General features: G+C 38.8%; 1 pseudogene; it reads right to left on the bottom strand.

Annotated features, from left to right (window-relative positions):
* Positions 1 to 1,181: 1,181 nt before the first annotated feature.
* LOC118021269 overlaps positions 1,182 to 13,990 on the bottom strand; it is a 54,613-nt pseudogene continuing 41,804 nt past the window's right edge.

Here is a 13,990-nt window from a genome sequence, read left to right on the forward strand (position 1 = left end):
AAAAAGACTCTCCTACATATTCAAAACTTTAAGAAGTTCAAGTAACTCAGCAAAGTATTATTTCTTTGTTAGATGAGAACTACCCAGCATTGTATTTTCTTTGGTCCTTATGGTTTCCATTATGTCTGAAGTTAAAATTAATACTCAATTTTAGAAAATTCCATTGGTTACATTGCTGGTATAGTTATCTACTTTACTCAGATACAAGATGCCTATGTTCTATTGAGTGAAAAGAAAGTGTCCAGTGTCCAGTCCATCGTACATGCTCTTCAAATTGCCAATGTTCACTGTAAGCCCTTGGTCATAATTGCTGAAGATGTTGATGGAGAAGCTCTGAGCATACTCATTTTGAATAGGCTAAAAGTTTTATCCATTTTGAATAGGCTGAAAGTTTTATCCTTATTTTAATGTTATTGCATATTATTGCATATTTATCATTTATTAAAAACTACCACAAATCATCTGGGAAACAGGGAAGGAATGAAAATAAAAGTGCTATATTCAAGAAAACGAATGTAACAGTATCTCTCAGAAAGAGATCAGAAACATATCTTTTCTTTCCAGTTGGGCTTGAGGTCTCCAAGGCAGAGAATAATAGAGTAGGTGCCAGACTCTTATGTAAGTGATGGCTAATACTTTTTTAGTACTTAGTATATGCTAGGAACTGTGCTAAGACAGTTATATTTATTAACCCCCCCATATGATTTGGTGAGGTTAAACATTAGTACTTATTAGTATCCCCTTTCACAGATTAGGATGGCAGGCATGGAGAGTTTAACTTCCTCGTGGTTACATAGCAGGTTGGTGGCAGAGTAGTGATTTTCTTTTTGGTTTTTTTTTTTAGATTTATTTATTTTTTGGGGGGGGGGTGTACATGAGCGAGGGGGAGGGGCAGATGGAGAGGGAGAAAGAGAATCTCTATCAGGTTCCGCACGGAGAGTGGAGCCTGACATGAGGCTTGATCCCATGACCCCAAAATCATGACCTGAACTGAAACCAAGAGTTGGACGCTCAACAGACTGAGCCACCCAGGCGCCCCAGGGTTGTACTGATTTTCTTAAACATCAGCCAGCCTTTTTAGTCATTTCCTTCCCCTGGCTTCTCTGAACTTATTGTTGAGAAGCTCTGTTTCAACTTTCATCTCACAGTTCATTAATCATGGTAAAACACTATTCTAGAAATCAGAACCTGCTACCTCCTATACCACCTCCCATTCTACCCATCACATCCGAGCCAGGGTCCTTCTCTTCTTTAGGAATTCCAGTGACTACCACTTCTTCTGTAGTTAACAGAGAGGCCACTCCAGCAGCACCCACTAAAGCAGTTCCTACCACCTTACTTGGATCGCTAATTCCTTCTTCCACCATATCCACAAAATCTCCAAGCATAGTGCCATAACCAAATTCTGAGGACCATGGCATAGTTTTTTTCAACTATCAGTGATCCTTCAACACATGCATTCTTGGCAATGGTCACTACAGGAATTTTGAGTGTTCTTTTAATAATTTCTATACCAATTTTTGTAATCTTCATTAGCTGGAGTCATTGCATCCAAGGCTGAAATGCATCGAAGCAGGGCTCAACCCCCTCCCAGAGCAATGCCTTTTTCAACAGCAGCTCATGTAGCTCTGAGGGCATCTCCAACTCTGCGTTTCTTTTCATTCACTTCCAGTCACCTGCCCCACTAACCTTCAGCACAGCTACTTCACCTGAGAGTTTTGCCAGATGTTCATTCAACGTTTCCTTTTCATATTCACTAATTGTGATACCTAACTGCTCAGTGATTTCTTGAATATGGTTTTCAATTTGACCCTTGTCACCTTTTCCTTTTAAGAGCATGGCATCGTCTTTGGTCACAATGACCTCTCCAACTTTTCCTTAAGTCTTGAGGCTGAACATCTTCAAGATTTAGAGTCAGTCCTCCTTCTCCAAACACTGCACCACCAGTAGCAATAGTCATGTCTTTAATCTGGTTCTATTGTCACCAGAACCTGGAGCTTTGACTGCTACAACTTGAAGACCAACTTTTAGCCTTTTCAAAATGAGTATGCTCAGAGCTTCTCCATCAACATCTTCGGCAATTATGACCAAGGGCTTACAGTAAGCGTTGGCAATTTGAAGAGCAGGTACGATGGACTGGACACTGGAAATTTTCTTTGCACTCAATAGAACATAGGCATCTTAGAATTCACATTTCTGATCTTTTGATATATTAATGAAGTACGGAGAAATATAACCTCGATCACACTTCATGCCTTTAATAAACCATACTAGGTACCTTATATCTTGAAATGTTATGAAATCAGTTCTAGTGGCATTGGTATCTGATTGTCATCAAGAAAAGTAAAAAAGCAAAAGATTAACTGGAATGGTGTACCTGCCCATAGAGTAAAGAGAGTGGGATTGCATTTCCTTGGAAAGGCAGCTGAGGGGCCCTTTATCCTGGGGGCAGCCTGAGGGACTCATGTTAGAAAGCTGTGGCCCACCTGCCATTCTGAAGGGACATGCCCAGGAGGATGACCCAAACACAAGTGCTTCAGGAGAGGAGCCGGCAGTCCAGATGGAACAAAGCAGCTGGGGAATTGTAACACAGAAAATGACTTAGAGAAAGTATTTTTGAGAAAATCACAAATACATCCAAGAATGAAATAGACTCAACAACCACCATGGAGAATGCTCGGATGCAGCTTACAACTGTCCCAGCTATGTCAGGCTTTTCTGTTCTTCATGAATCTTCTCTTTACCAGGTCTGATCTTAAGAGTCAGAAATAGCACGGTGAGGGAGGAAGGAGGTGAAATGAGTTGCAGAGAAGAAGCATCTTCACCTACAGGTTTACAGACTGGGACTGGCCCAAGCTGGGAAGAGGGAAAAAAACAAACCTTTAAACATTGAACATTTTTAATAACAAAGAAGTGGATTCCTTCTTTCTCTCTTTTTTTAAAACTAAAACCAAAAGGAATATTAATTTATTTCCCCAGAGTGACAGGAAAACTCAGAAACCTGAGCTGATTTTCATCCCAGGTGGGGAGTGGGGGTGGAGATCTTCACCTACAGAGTGGGTGGAATGGGACAGAGAGAAGACAGGACCCTTTCTGAGCTTCCCTGACCTAGTTCAACAACTACAACAACTGAGTAAACCTGATGTTGTCACAGTTAAAATGCATATATTTTTGAATATAATATATTCAGTTTCTTTAAAGAAAACTGATATTAAAAATTGTGATTCCAGTGATGTCCCAGGGAAAGTAGTCACCTATTTCACTAATCCATGGAACAGGCTTAAAATTTCTCCAAAAGTATCTAAGGTAAAATTATGTAATATCTGTGAAAAATGTATGGCTCACTGCTTGGCACAGAAGCATTCATAAATGTTTGTCTTTTCCCTTAGGAAATAGGGTGTTTTATTAGTAGAGAAAAAAATGAAGGAAATTCTGTTATGACAGTTTCCTGTATTTTCAGAACTGAGGGACTAAGTTTTATGACATCCTTTTATGAGCTCAAGTATAAAACTCAGATATAGCCTATAGTTTTGAAGAACTGTTACATCAAATACTTTTAATCTGACTCATTTATATTTTCTATATAGAAGCATAAGAACACATTTTATGAAGTTCCCCTTCTTTGGGCCATTACAAACTCAGTCCAGAAGCCAGAAGTGGTGTGGGTTTGGAATCATGTCTGCCCTCCTTAGAAAGGATAAAGGCAAGTTCACCTATCTGTGAAGATCTTTGATTTGAGGGAACATAGAATTGAAATTGACTTTATGCACCACTTTTTATAGAGAATTAGATTAAAAAGCCCAATATCTAAGTCTGCTTTGTTCTAATTTAAAAGATAATCAAAATGTCTTCAACACTGTGGGAGGTCTCTCAGTAAACACGGATTTATATTTAGCACAATTTATTTGAAAATCAGAAAGGCTGCCAAAGTGGTCCAAACATTAAATTATTTCAATTTTAGAGGGCAGATATTACTGAGAAGTAATAAAATATTGCCAGCCTGCATAGGCAGCTCATCATCACTAATAAGATGAAAAGACCAATTATGCCTCACACGGACAAATGTTGATGAAAGGGTGGACTTCATAACTGCCTGGCCATGTTAGAGGCTGTAATCACAGAGGAGAGGGAAGGAAGCACCCAGCACAACACCAAAAGCTGCAAGGAGGAGTCATCTGATGATGGGGGAAAGATGGGAAATTTTAAAGAAAATGTCAGAGGAAATTGTCTGGTGGTAAGAGCTCTACTTATGTATGACTCTTAAGGAAATTGTCTTCTTAGAAAATTATAAGTTCTCAAAATGTCTTAAATAAAAAACGGACCTATCTAAGCATTCTGTAGATCAAGCTTGGTATTCTCAGACTTCAGAAAAGTTGTTTTTATCTGTCACAGCTCCTCATTCTTCCGAGGAAGACTCAGGAACTGTGTGAGCTTGGATTTGTATAGGGGCTCCAGAGAGATACTCAACTTGCTTTCCATTCAAGCCTAATAATGTGAAGGTGAAGCTAAGACTCCATCAAATACTTATTGAGGAATTTTGTATGTGAATAATTACATGCAATTTCAAATGAGATAGCATATATAAAATGCAAAATACAGCCCTATATAGGCAAGGTGATATTATGCCTAAAATTATGATATGTCACAATCACTATGTATTCATTGAGAATGTATTGAAATGGATTCAGTACTGTACTGTGCATAGGAAGGATAAAGGAGTCGTGTCTAGGCTACTAGGGAGGTAATAGAAGGTACTAAGAGAAAAAAATAACATGCGTGAGAAAATTTTTAAAAATAATATGCAGTGTGTAATTAAACACCATATTATGTAACACAGGATTATTAAAGTTTAGAAAAAAATAAATGCAGTGAGAACTGGCAGGAGTTTCTAGAAAAGGGGGGAACTTGAAATGGGACTTGAAAAATGCATAAGACTTGGGAATCTAGAGGTTGAAAGGGAAGAAATTTAAAGAAAGAGAAATAGCAACCCCCAGGTTCAAGGGTGGGAATGACAAAGAGATTGGATTAGGGAACCAGTGTAGTAGGACCAGATTTACTAGATTGGAATCCCAGCTCCCTGACTTACAGGTGTAACCTAAATATTATGTGATCCTTCTGTGCCACACTTCCAACATCAGTAAAATGGAAGTAACTATCATTTCTTTTTTTTTTTTTAAAGATTTTATTTATTTATTCATGAGAGATAGAGAGAGAGAGAGAGGCAGAGGCAGAGGGAGAAGCAGGCTCCCCGCGGAGCAGGGAGCCCGATGCGGGACCCGATCCCAGAACCCTGGGATCATGACCTGAGCTGAAGGCAGACGCTTAACCGACTGAGCCACCCAGGCGTCCCAACTATCATTTCTATTTTAAGATATTTTGAGAATTAATGGATTGACATATATAAAGCACTTCCACTAGAACCCAACTCCTAGGAGGTTGTCAACAAATGTTAGCTACTCTTACTATTATTATGTTGTTGTACACTGTTAAATGACATGATTTCATGGCTAGAATGAAGCCAGATTATACAACAGCAGCAACTACCACTTGTTACAGATGGAGTGATAGACACCATGCTCCACCCTTTGCCTACATTTTCTCTTATTCCTAACAACCACCCCCTGGAGAGAGGGAGAGCTGAGAATTAGAGAAGCAAGTTTCTCAAGAATTCTGCAGCTATTAAGAACAGCCAAGACTTGGAAGTGCAATCTTTTGGCCATCACCCCCGTGTTTGAAACTCCTGCTTGAACTTAAATGATAGAGGATCCTGAGATTGAGGCAGGAGTCAGACACAAGTTTACTAGATGAGTTGAAAGTAGAAAAGAGTTCAGATTCAGGAAAATCAGCCTGGTGGTAGCTGGTGGCCGCTGGAATACTCTAGGAAAGGTGAGGTAAATAAACTTTTAAGATGGCAGCCCTGAGACATGAGAAGAGGGGGAAAAAAAAAGATGGAGAAGAATTTATCCTGGGCCCTGAAAGTGAGAGACAGTAATTTTGACTCTTGGTGATGGATCCCAAATGACTAGGAGAATGGTAGCTTCTGGAGGGCTGACTTGGAGAGAGGGTACAAAAAAGGACCTTGGCTACTTGAACATAAGGCCAGGGCTGAGAGAGTCTCTTTGTCTCTGTATGTTTTGCAATGTTAGCTGTGCCCATCTTCCAATCCCTTCATGAGATTGGAAATTAGCTTTCCTGTTACCCTGGGTTGCATTTCACTTGTCCCTTGGGAGCTCTAGCTCACATTTTCTAAGCTGCTTGCTGTATAGAAGTCATTTAAAGAAGGACACATCAGTCCTGGAAGAAAACAGTTGTTCGTAATGCAGTTGAGAGTTCTGTTTTGTAGCCTCAGACCCTTTACAAGCAAGGAGTAGAAATAAACATCATGGCTAATGCACTTCAGCAATATAAAAGGTTTCTACAAGGAAAACGCTGCTAACAGTAAACAGTTTATATAAAGCAAAGATAAATCATAATGGAGTGGTAATTTGAGTTTGTATTGTACATCTCCTCAGGGAATTCCTAGTGCTCTAAAGACACTATCTCATTACTACCTGGAGTACCTCTGAGAAATATGCAAAAAGCATCATTTTCTTCAATTTTTGCAGAAGGACCTAAGTCACAGGGAATTAATGTGGCTTGTCATTATATGGAAGTGGATTACTCATTTTCATGGAAAGGATTGTCTCCGTGAATGGGCTGATTTTCTCGTGAAATTAGTCACTCAACCTGAGGGAAAAAAGACAACTGAAGTCCCCCCAGAAAACAAGCAAGCAAAATACACTTTAACATATTTCAGTACCTCTTTTGGCAACCCTCTGGACTAGTTTGAACCTAAATAATGAAACTAGAATCAGAATAGAGTATATTGACTTTATCCATTAGAGTAACATCACATATTTACTTGAAAGTTTTTGATGGGAAAGGTGAAATTTTTAAGGAAAAGTGTAAGAAATGTGCAGCTTCTAGGCAAATGTGTGACATAGTGGGAATGGAGCTGCCCTTGTCCCTCTGTACAGGGTCAACCTTAATGACAAATGGACATGCTCACCAGAGCATGATCTTTGTACCCAGAAGTGACGCATAAAGAATGATCGATCACTTCCTTAGGATTTCAGAGGAATTGCAATGGAGCCCACTAACTCTTAGGCATGCTGCTCAACAGAGCACCCACCACTACTGCACCGCTAGAGAGTGTGACCTAACTGCTTCTCTGCCCACCTTTCCCATAATCCTCCCTATCTCCAACTCCCTGCCTTGCCTTAGGTGTATACATTTAGAAATCACTCAAGCCAGAACATAGTTCTGCAAGATTCAATGCTTGTCTTCCTTGTTAATCATTTTGGGTAAGGCTGCTTAGATCAACTTAGCTCAGTACGTTTGATTTTTACTCCTAGATGTAATGTCCCACATTTTATTGCTCTTAATTATATGTGTTGCTAAACATCCTATTCTCCTCTTAATTCACTTGTGAAGGAAAATATGTTTTTTAACTGCTGAGTATGGCCTTCTTTATGGATGCAGATCTCTGGACAATGATCAAGATTTGTTATTCATTTATTTTTAAATTTTATTTTATTATGTTGATCACCATACATTACATCATTAGTCTTTGATGTAGTGTTCCATGATTCATTGTTTGCATATAACACCCAGTGCTCCATTCAATATGTGCCCTCCTTAATACCCATCAGCAGGCTAACCCATGCCCCCACCCCCCTCCCCTCTAGAACCCCGTTTGTTGCTCAGAGTCCATAGTCTCTCATGGTTTGTCTCCCCCTCTGATTTCCCCCCCTTCATTTTTCCCTTCCTACTATCTTCTTCTTCTTCTTCTTCTTTTTTTTTTTTTTTTAACATAATGTATTATTTGTTTCAGAGGTACAGGTCTGTGATTCAACAGTCTTACACAATTCACAGCGCTCACCATAGCACATACCCTTCCCAGTGTCTATCACCCAGCCACCCCATCCCTCTCACACCCCACCACTCCAGCAACCCTCAGTTTGTTTCCTGAGATTAAGAATTCCTCATATCAGTGAGATCATGTAATACATGTCTTTGATTGACTTATTTCACTTAGCATAATACCTTCTAGTTCCATGCACGTATTGCAAATGGCAAGATGTTGTGTTTTTTGATGGCTGCATAATATTCCATTGTGTGTGTGTGTGTGTGTGTGTGTGTATATATATATATATATATATATATATATATATATATGTATATACATATATACAAGGCAAGGCAGGGAGTTGGAGATAGGGAGGATTATGGGAAAGGTGGGCAGAGAAGCAGTTAGGTCACACTCTCTAGTATATATATATATACACCACATCTTCTTTATCCATTCATCTGTCGATGGACATCTTGGCTCTTTCCATAGTTTGGCTATTGTGGACATTGCTGATATAAACACCGGGGTGCACGTACCCCTTCAGATCACTACGTTTGTATCTTTGGGGTAAATACCCAGTAGTGCAATTGCTGGGTCGTAGGGTAGCTCTATTTTTAACTTTTTGAGGAACCTCCATACTGTTTTCCAGAGTGGCTGCACCAGCTTGCATTCCCACCAACAGTGTAGGAGGGTTCCCCTTTCTCCGCATCCTCACCAACATCTGTCGTTACCTGACTTGTTAACTTCAGCCGTTCTGACTGGTGTGAGGTGGTATCTCATTGAGGTTTTGATTTGGATTTCCCTGATGCTGAGCGATGTTGAACACTTTTTCATGTGTCTGTTGGCCATTTGGATGTCTTCTTTGGAAAAATGTCTGTTCATGTCTTCTGCCCATTTCTTGATTGGATTATTTGTTCTTTGGGTGTTGAGTTTGATAAGTTCTTTGTAGATTTTGGATACTAGCCCTTTATCTGATATGTCATTTGCAAATATCTTCTCCCATTCTGTTAGTTGCTTTTGGTTTTGTTGACTGTTTCCTTTGCTGTGCAAAAGCTTTTTATCTTGATGAAGTCCCAATAGTTCATTTTTGCCCTTGCTTCCCTTGCCTTTGGCGATGTTTCTAGGAAGAAGTTGCTGTGGCTGAGGTCGAAGAGGTTGCTGCCTGTGTTCTCCTCTAGGATTTGGATGGACTCCTGTCTCACATTTAGGTCTTTTATCCATTTTGAGTCTATTTTTGTGTGTGGTATAAGGAAATGGTCCAGTTTCATTCTTATGCATGTGGCTGTCCAATTTTCCCAACACCATTTGTTGAAGAGACTGTCTTATTTCCACTGGACATTCTTTCCTGCTTTGTCGAAGATTAGTTGACCATAGAGTTGAGGGTCCATTTCTGGGCTCTCTATTCTGTTCCATTGATCTATGTGTCTGTTTATGTGCCAGTACCATACTGTCTTGATGATTATGGGCTTAGTAATAGAGCTTGAAGTCCGGAATTGTGATGGCACCAGCTTTGCTTTGCTTTTTCAACATTCCTCTGGCTATTCAGGGTCTTTACTGGTTCCATAGAAATTTTAGGATTATTTGTCCATTTCTTTGAAAAAACTTGATGGTATTTTGATAGCAATTACATTAGATGTGTAGATTGCTCTAGGTAGCATTGACATCTTCACAATATTTGTTCTTCCAATCCATGAGCATGGAACGTTTTTCCATTTCTTTGTGTCTTCCTCAATTTCTTTCATGAGTATTTTATAGTTTACTGAGTACAGATTCTTTGCCTCTTTGGTTAGATTTATTCCTAGGTATCTTACGGTTTTGGGTGCAATTGTAAATGAGATCGACTCCTTAATTTCTCTTTCTTCTGTCTTGTTGTTGGTGTATAGAAATGCAACTGATTTCTGTGCATTGATTTTATATCCTGCCACTTGACTGAATTCCTGTGAGTTCTAGCAGTTTTGGGGTGGAGTCTTTGGGGTTTTCGACATAAACTATCATATCATCTGCAAAGAGAGTTTGACTTCTTCTTTGCTGATTTGGGTGCCTTTGATTTCTTTTTGTTGTCTGATTGCTGTGTCCCCATAGGACTTCTAGTACTATGTTGAATAGCAGTGGTGATAGTGGACATCCCTGTTATATTCCTGACCTTAGGGGAAAAGCTCTCAGTTTTTCCCCATTGAGAATGATATTCGATGTGGGTTTTTCATAGATGGCTTTTATGATAATGAGGTATGTAGCCCCTATCCCTACACTCTGAAGAGTTTTAATCAAGAAAGGATGCTGTACTTTGTCAAATGCTTTTTCTGCATCTATTGAGAGGATCATATGGCTGTTGTTCTTTCTTTTATTAATGTATTGCATCCCATTGATTGATTTGCAGATGTTAAACCAACCTTGCAGCCCAAGAATAAATCCCACTTGGTTGTGGTGAATAATCCTTATAATGTACTGTTGGATCCTATTGGCTAGTATTTCGGTGAGAATTTTTGCGTTCATGTTCATCAGGGATAATGGTCTGTAATTCTCCTTTTTGATGGGGTCTTTGTCTGATTTTGAGATCAAGGTAATGCTAGCCTCATAAAATGAGTTTGGAAGTTTTCCTTCCATTTCTGTTTTTTTGGCACAGTTTCAGAAGAATAGGTATTAATTCTTCTTTAAATGTTTGGTAGAATTCCCCTGGGAAGCCATCTGGCCCTGGGCTTTGTTTGTTGGGAGATTTTTGATGACTGCTTCAATTTCCTTAGTGGTTATAGGTCTGTTCAGGTTTTCTATTTCTTCCTGGTCCAGTTTTGGTAGTTGATACATCTCTAGGAATGCATCCATTTCTTCCCGGTTATCTAATTTGCTGGCATATAGTTGCTCATTATATGTTCTTATAATTGTTTGTATTTCTTTGGTGTTGGTTGTGATCTCTCCTCTTTCATTCATGATTTTGTTGATTTGGGTCATTTCTCTTTTCTTTTTGATAAGTCTGGCCAGGGGTTTATCAATCTTGTTAATTCTTTCAAAGAACCAGTTCCTAGTTTCTTTGATCTGTTCTACTGTTCTTTTGGTTTCTATTTCGTTGATTTCTGCTCTGATCTTTATTATTTCTCTTCTCCTGCTGGGTTTAGGCTTTATTTGCTGTTCTTTCTCCAGCTCCTTTAGGTGTAGGGTTAGGTTGTGTATTTGAGACCTTTCTTGTTTCTTGAGAAAGGCTTGTATTGCTGTATACTTTCCTCTTAGGATCGCCTTTGCTGCATCCCAAAGATTTTGAACAGTTGTGTTTTCATTTTCATTGGTTTCCATGAATTTTTTAAATTCTTCTTTAATTTCCTGGTTCACCCATTCATTCTTTAGTAGGAGGCTCTTCAGCCTCCATGTATTTGAGTTCTTTCCAACTTTCCTCTTGTGCTTGAGTTCTAGTTTCAAAGCATTGTGGTCTGAAAATAGGCAGGGAATGATCCCAGTCTTTTGGTACTGGTTGAGACCTGATTTGTGACCTACGATGTGATCTATTCTGGAGAATGCTCCATGGGCACTTGAGAAGAATATGTATTCTGTTCCTTTAGGATGGAATGTTCTGAATATATCTGTGAAGTCCATTTGGTCCAGTGTGTCATTTAAAGCCCCTATTTCCTTGTTGATCTTTTGCTTAGATGATCTGTCCATTTCAGTGAGGGGGGTGTTAAAGTCCCCTACTATTATTGTATTGTTGTCAATGTGTTTCTTTGGTTTTGTTATTAACCATGTTAGGGGCATAGATATTTACAGTTGTTAGATCTTCTTGTTGGATAGACCCTTTAAGTGTGATATACTCTCCTTCCTCATCTCTTATTACAGTCTTTGGTTTAAAATCTAATTTGTCTGATATAAGGATTGCCACCTCAGCTTTCTTTTGGTGTCCATTAGCATGGTAAATTGTTTTCCACCCCCTCACTTTCAATCTAGAGGTGTCTTTGGGTCTAAAATGAGTCTCTTGCAGAAGGCATATTGATGGGTCTTTTTTTTTTTTTTTTATCCAATCCGATACCCTGTGTCTTTTGATTGGGGCATTTAGCCCATTTACATTCAGGGTAACTATTGAAAGATATGAATTTAGTGCCATTATATTGCGTGTAAGGTGACTGTTACTATATATTGTCTGTGTTCTTTTCTGGTCTATGTTACTTTTAGGCTCTCTATTTGCTTAGAGGACACCTTTCAAGATTTCCTGTAGGGCTGGTTTCATGTTTGCAAATTCCTTTAGTTTTTGTTTGACCTGGAACCTTTTTCTCTCTCCTTCTATTTTCAATGACAGCCTAGCTGGATATAGTATTCTTGGCTGCATATTTTTCTCATTTAGTGCTCTAAATATAGCATGCCAGTCCTTTCTGGCCTGCCAGGTCTCTGTGGATAGGTCTGTTGCCAATTTAATGTTTCTACCATTGTAGGTTACAGACCTCTTCTCCCGAGCTGCTTTCAGATTTTCTCTTTGTCTCTGATACTTGTAAGTTTTACTATTAGATGTCAGGGTGTTGACCTATTTTTATTGATTTTGAGGGGGGTTCTCTGTGCCTCCTGGATATTGGTGCCTGTTTACTTCCCCAAATTAGGGAAGTTCTCTGCTATAATTTGCTCCAATATACCTCTGCCCCCCTTTCTCTTCTTCTTCTAGGATCCCAATTATTCTAATATTGTTTCGTCTTATAGTATCACTTATCTCTTGAATTCTGCCCTCTTGATCCAGTAGTTGTTTATCTTTTTCTCAGCTTTTTTATTCTCCATCATTTGGTCTTCTACATCACTAATTCGCTCATCTGCCTCATTTATCTTAGCAGTTAGAACCTCCATTTTTGATTGCACCTCATTAATAGCCTTTTTGATTTCGACTTGGTTAGATTTTAGTTCTTTTATTTCTCCAGAAAGGGTTTTTCTAGTATTTTCCATGCTTTTTTCAACCCCAGCTAGTATCTTTATAATCATCATTCTGAACTCTAGTTCTGACATGTTACTATTGTCCATATTGATTAGGTCCCTGGCAGTTGGTACTGCCTCTTGTTCTTTTTGTTGAGGTGAGTTTTCTGTCTAGTCATTTTGTCCAGAGGAGAATAGATGAATGAGAGAACAAAATGCTAACAGGGTAACAACGACCCCAGAAAAAATATATACTAAACAAATAAGAAGAGACCTGAGACTGGGTGAAAAGAAAAGGAAAGAAAGAAAAAAGAAGAAAAAAAAAACAAGAATATGACCAAATATGATCAGGCTGGTGAATAAATCAACTAGATTTTGTGTGTATTTTGGCCTGTTAGAAGAAACTGCCTCCCAAAATTTTAAAGAAAGAAAAACTTATATATGAACAAAAATAAGGGTAAATACATGAAGGGATGGAATATGACTGTAAAGATGAAAATTATAAAAGATTTTATAAAAGGAATTGATAAGAAGTTGGTTGAAAAAAGAAAGAAGAGAAATTAAAAGAAAAAAAAAAAGGAGAGAATGTGATCAGACAGGAGACCAGAACAAAACCATACACTAGAGATTTAGGGTATATTTTGGTCTGTTAGAAGAAACTGTATCCCAAAATTTTAAGGAGAGAACAACTATATATATATATATATATACCAAAAGTAAGGTTAACTACAATGAAGGGGTAGAATATGACTCTAAAAATGAAAAATAAAAAAGATTTTTAAAAAAGGGATTGATAAGATGGCTGAAAAAGGGAAAAAGAAAAATTCAAAAAAAATAGAAAAAGAAGAAAAAGAAAATTAAAAAAATTAACTTTGAAAGACTAAAGAATCATGGTAAAAAAGCCATTAAATCCATGTGCAGTATTCCCCTAGTGCTGGCGTTCTGCCGTTCTCACTGATCGGTAAACTCGGTCTTGGCTGGTTGTTCTTGCTGATCTTCTGGAGGAGGGGTCTGTTGCCGTGGTTCCCAAATGTCTTTGCCGGAGGCGGAATTGCCCTGCCCTTGCCGGTCCAGGCTAAGTAATCTGCTTGGGTTTGCTCTCAGGAGCTTTTGTTCCCTGCAAACTTTCCGTACAGCTTTGGAGGACGAGAGTGAAAATGGCGGCCTCCCAATCTCCGCACTGGAGGAACCAAGAACCCAGGGCCCAGCTCCTCAGTGAGCCCCCAG

The sequence above is a fragment of the Mirounga leonina genome, unplaced genomic scaffold, assembly GCF_011800145.1.
Source record: "Mirounga leonina isolate KUSES-001 unplaced genomic scaffold, KU_Mleo_1.0 Mir_174, whole genome shotgun sequence".
Classification (NCBI taxonomy): domain Eukaryota; kingdom Metazoa; phylum Chordata; class Mammalia; order Carnivora; family Phocidae; genus Mirounga; species Mirounga leonina.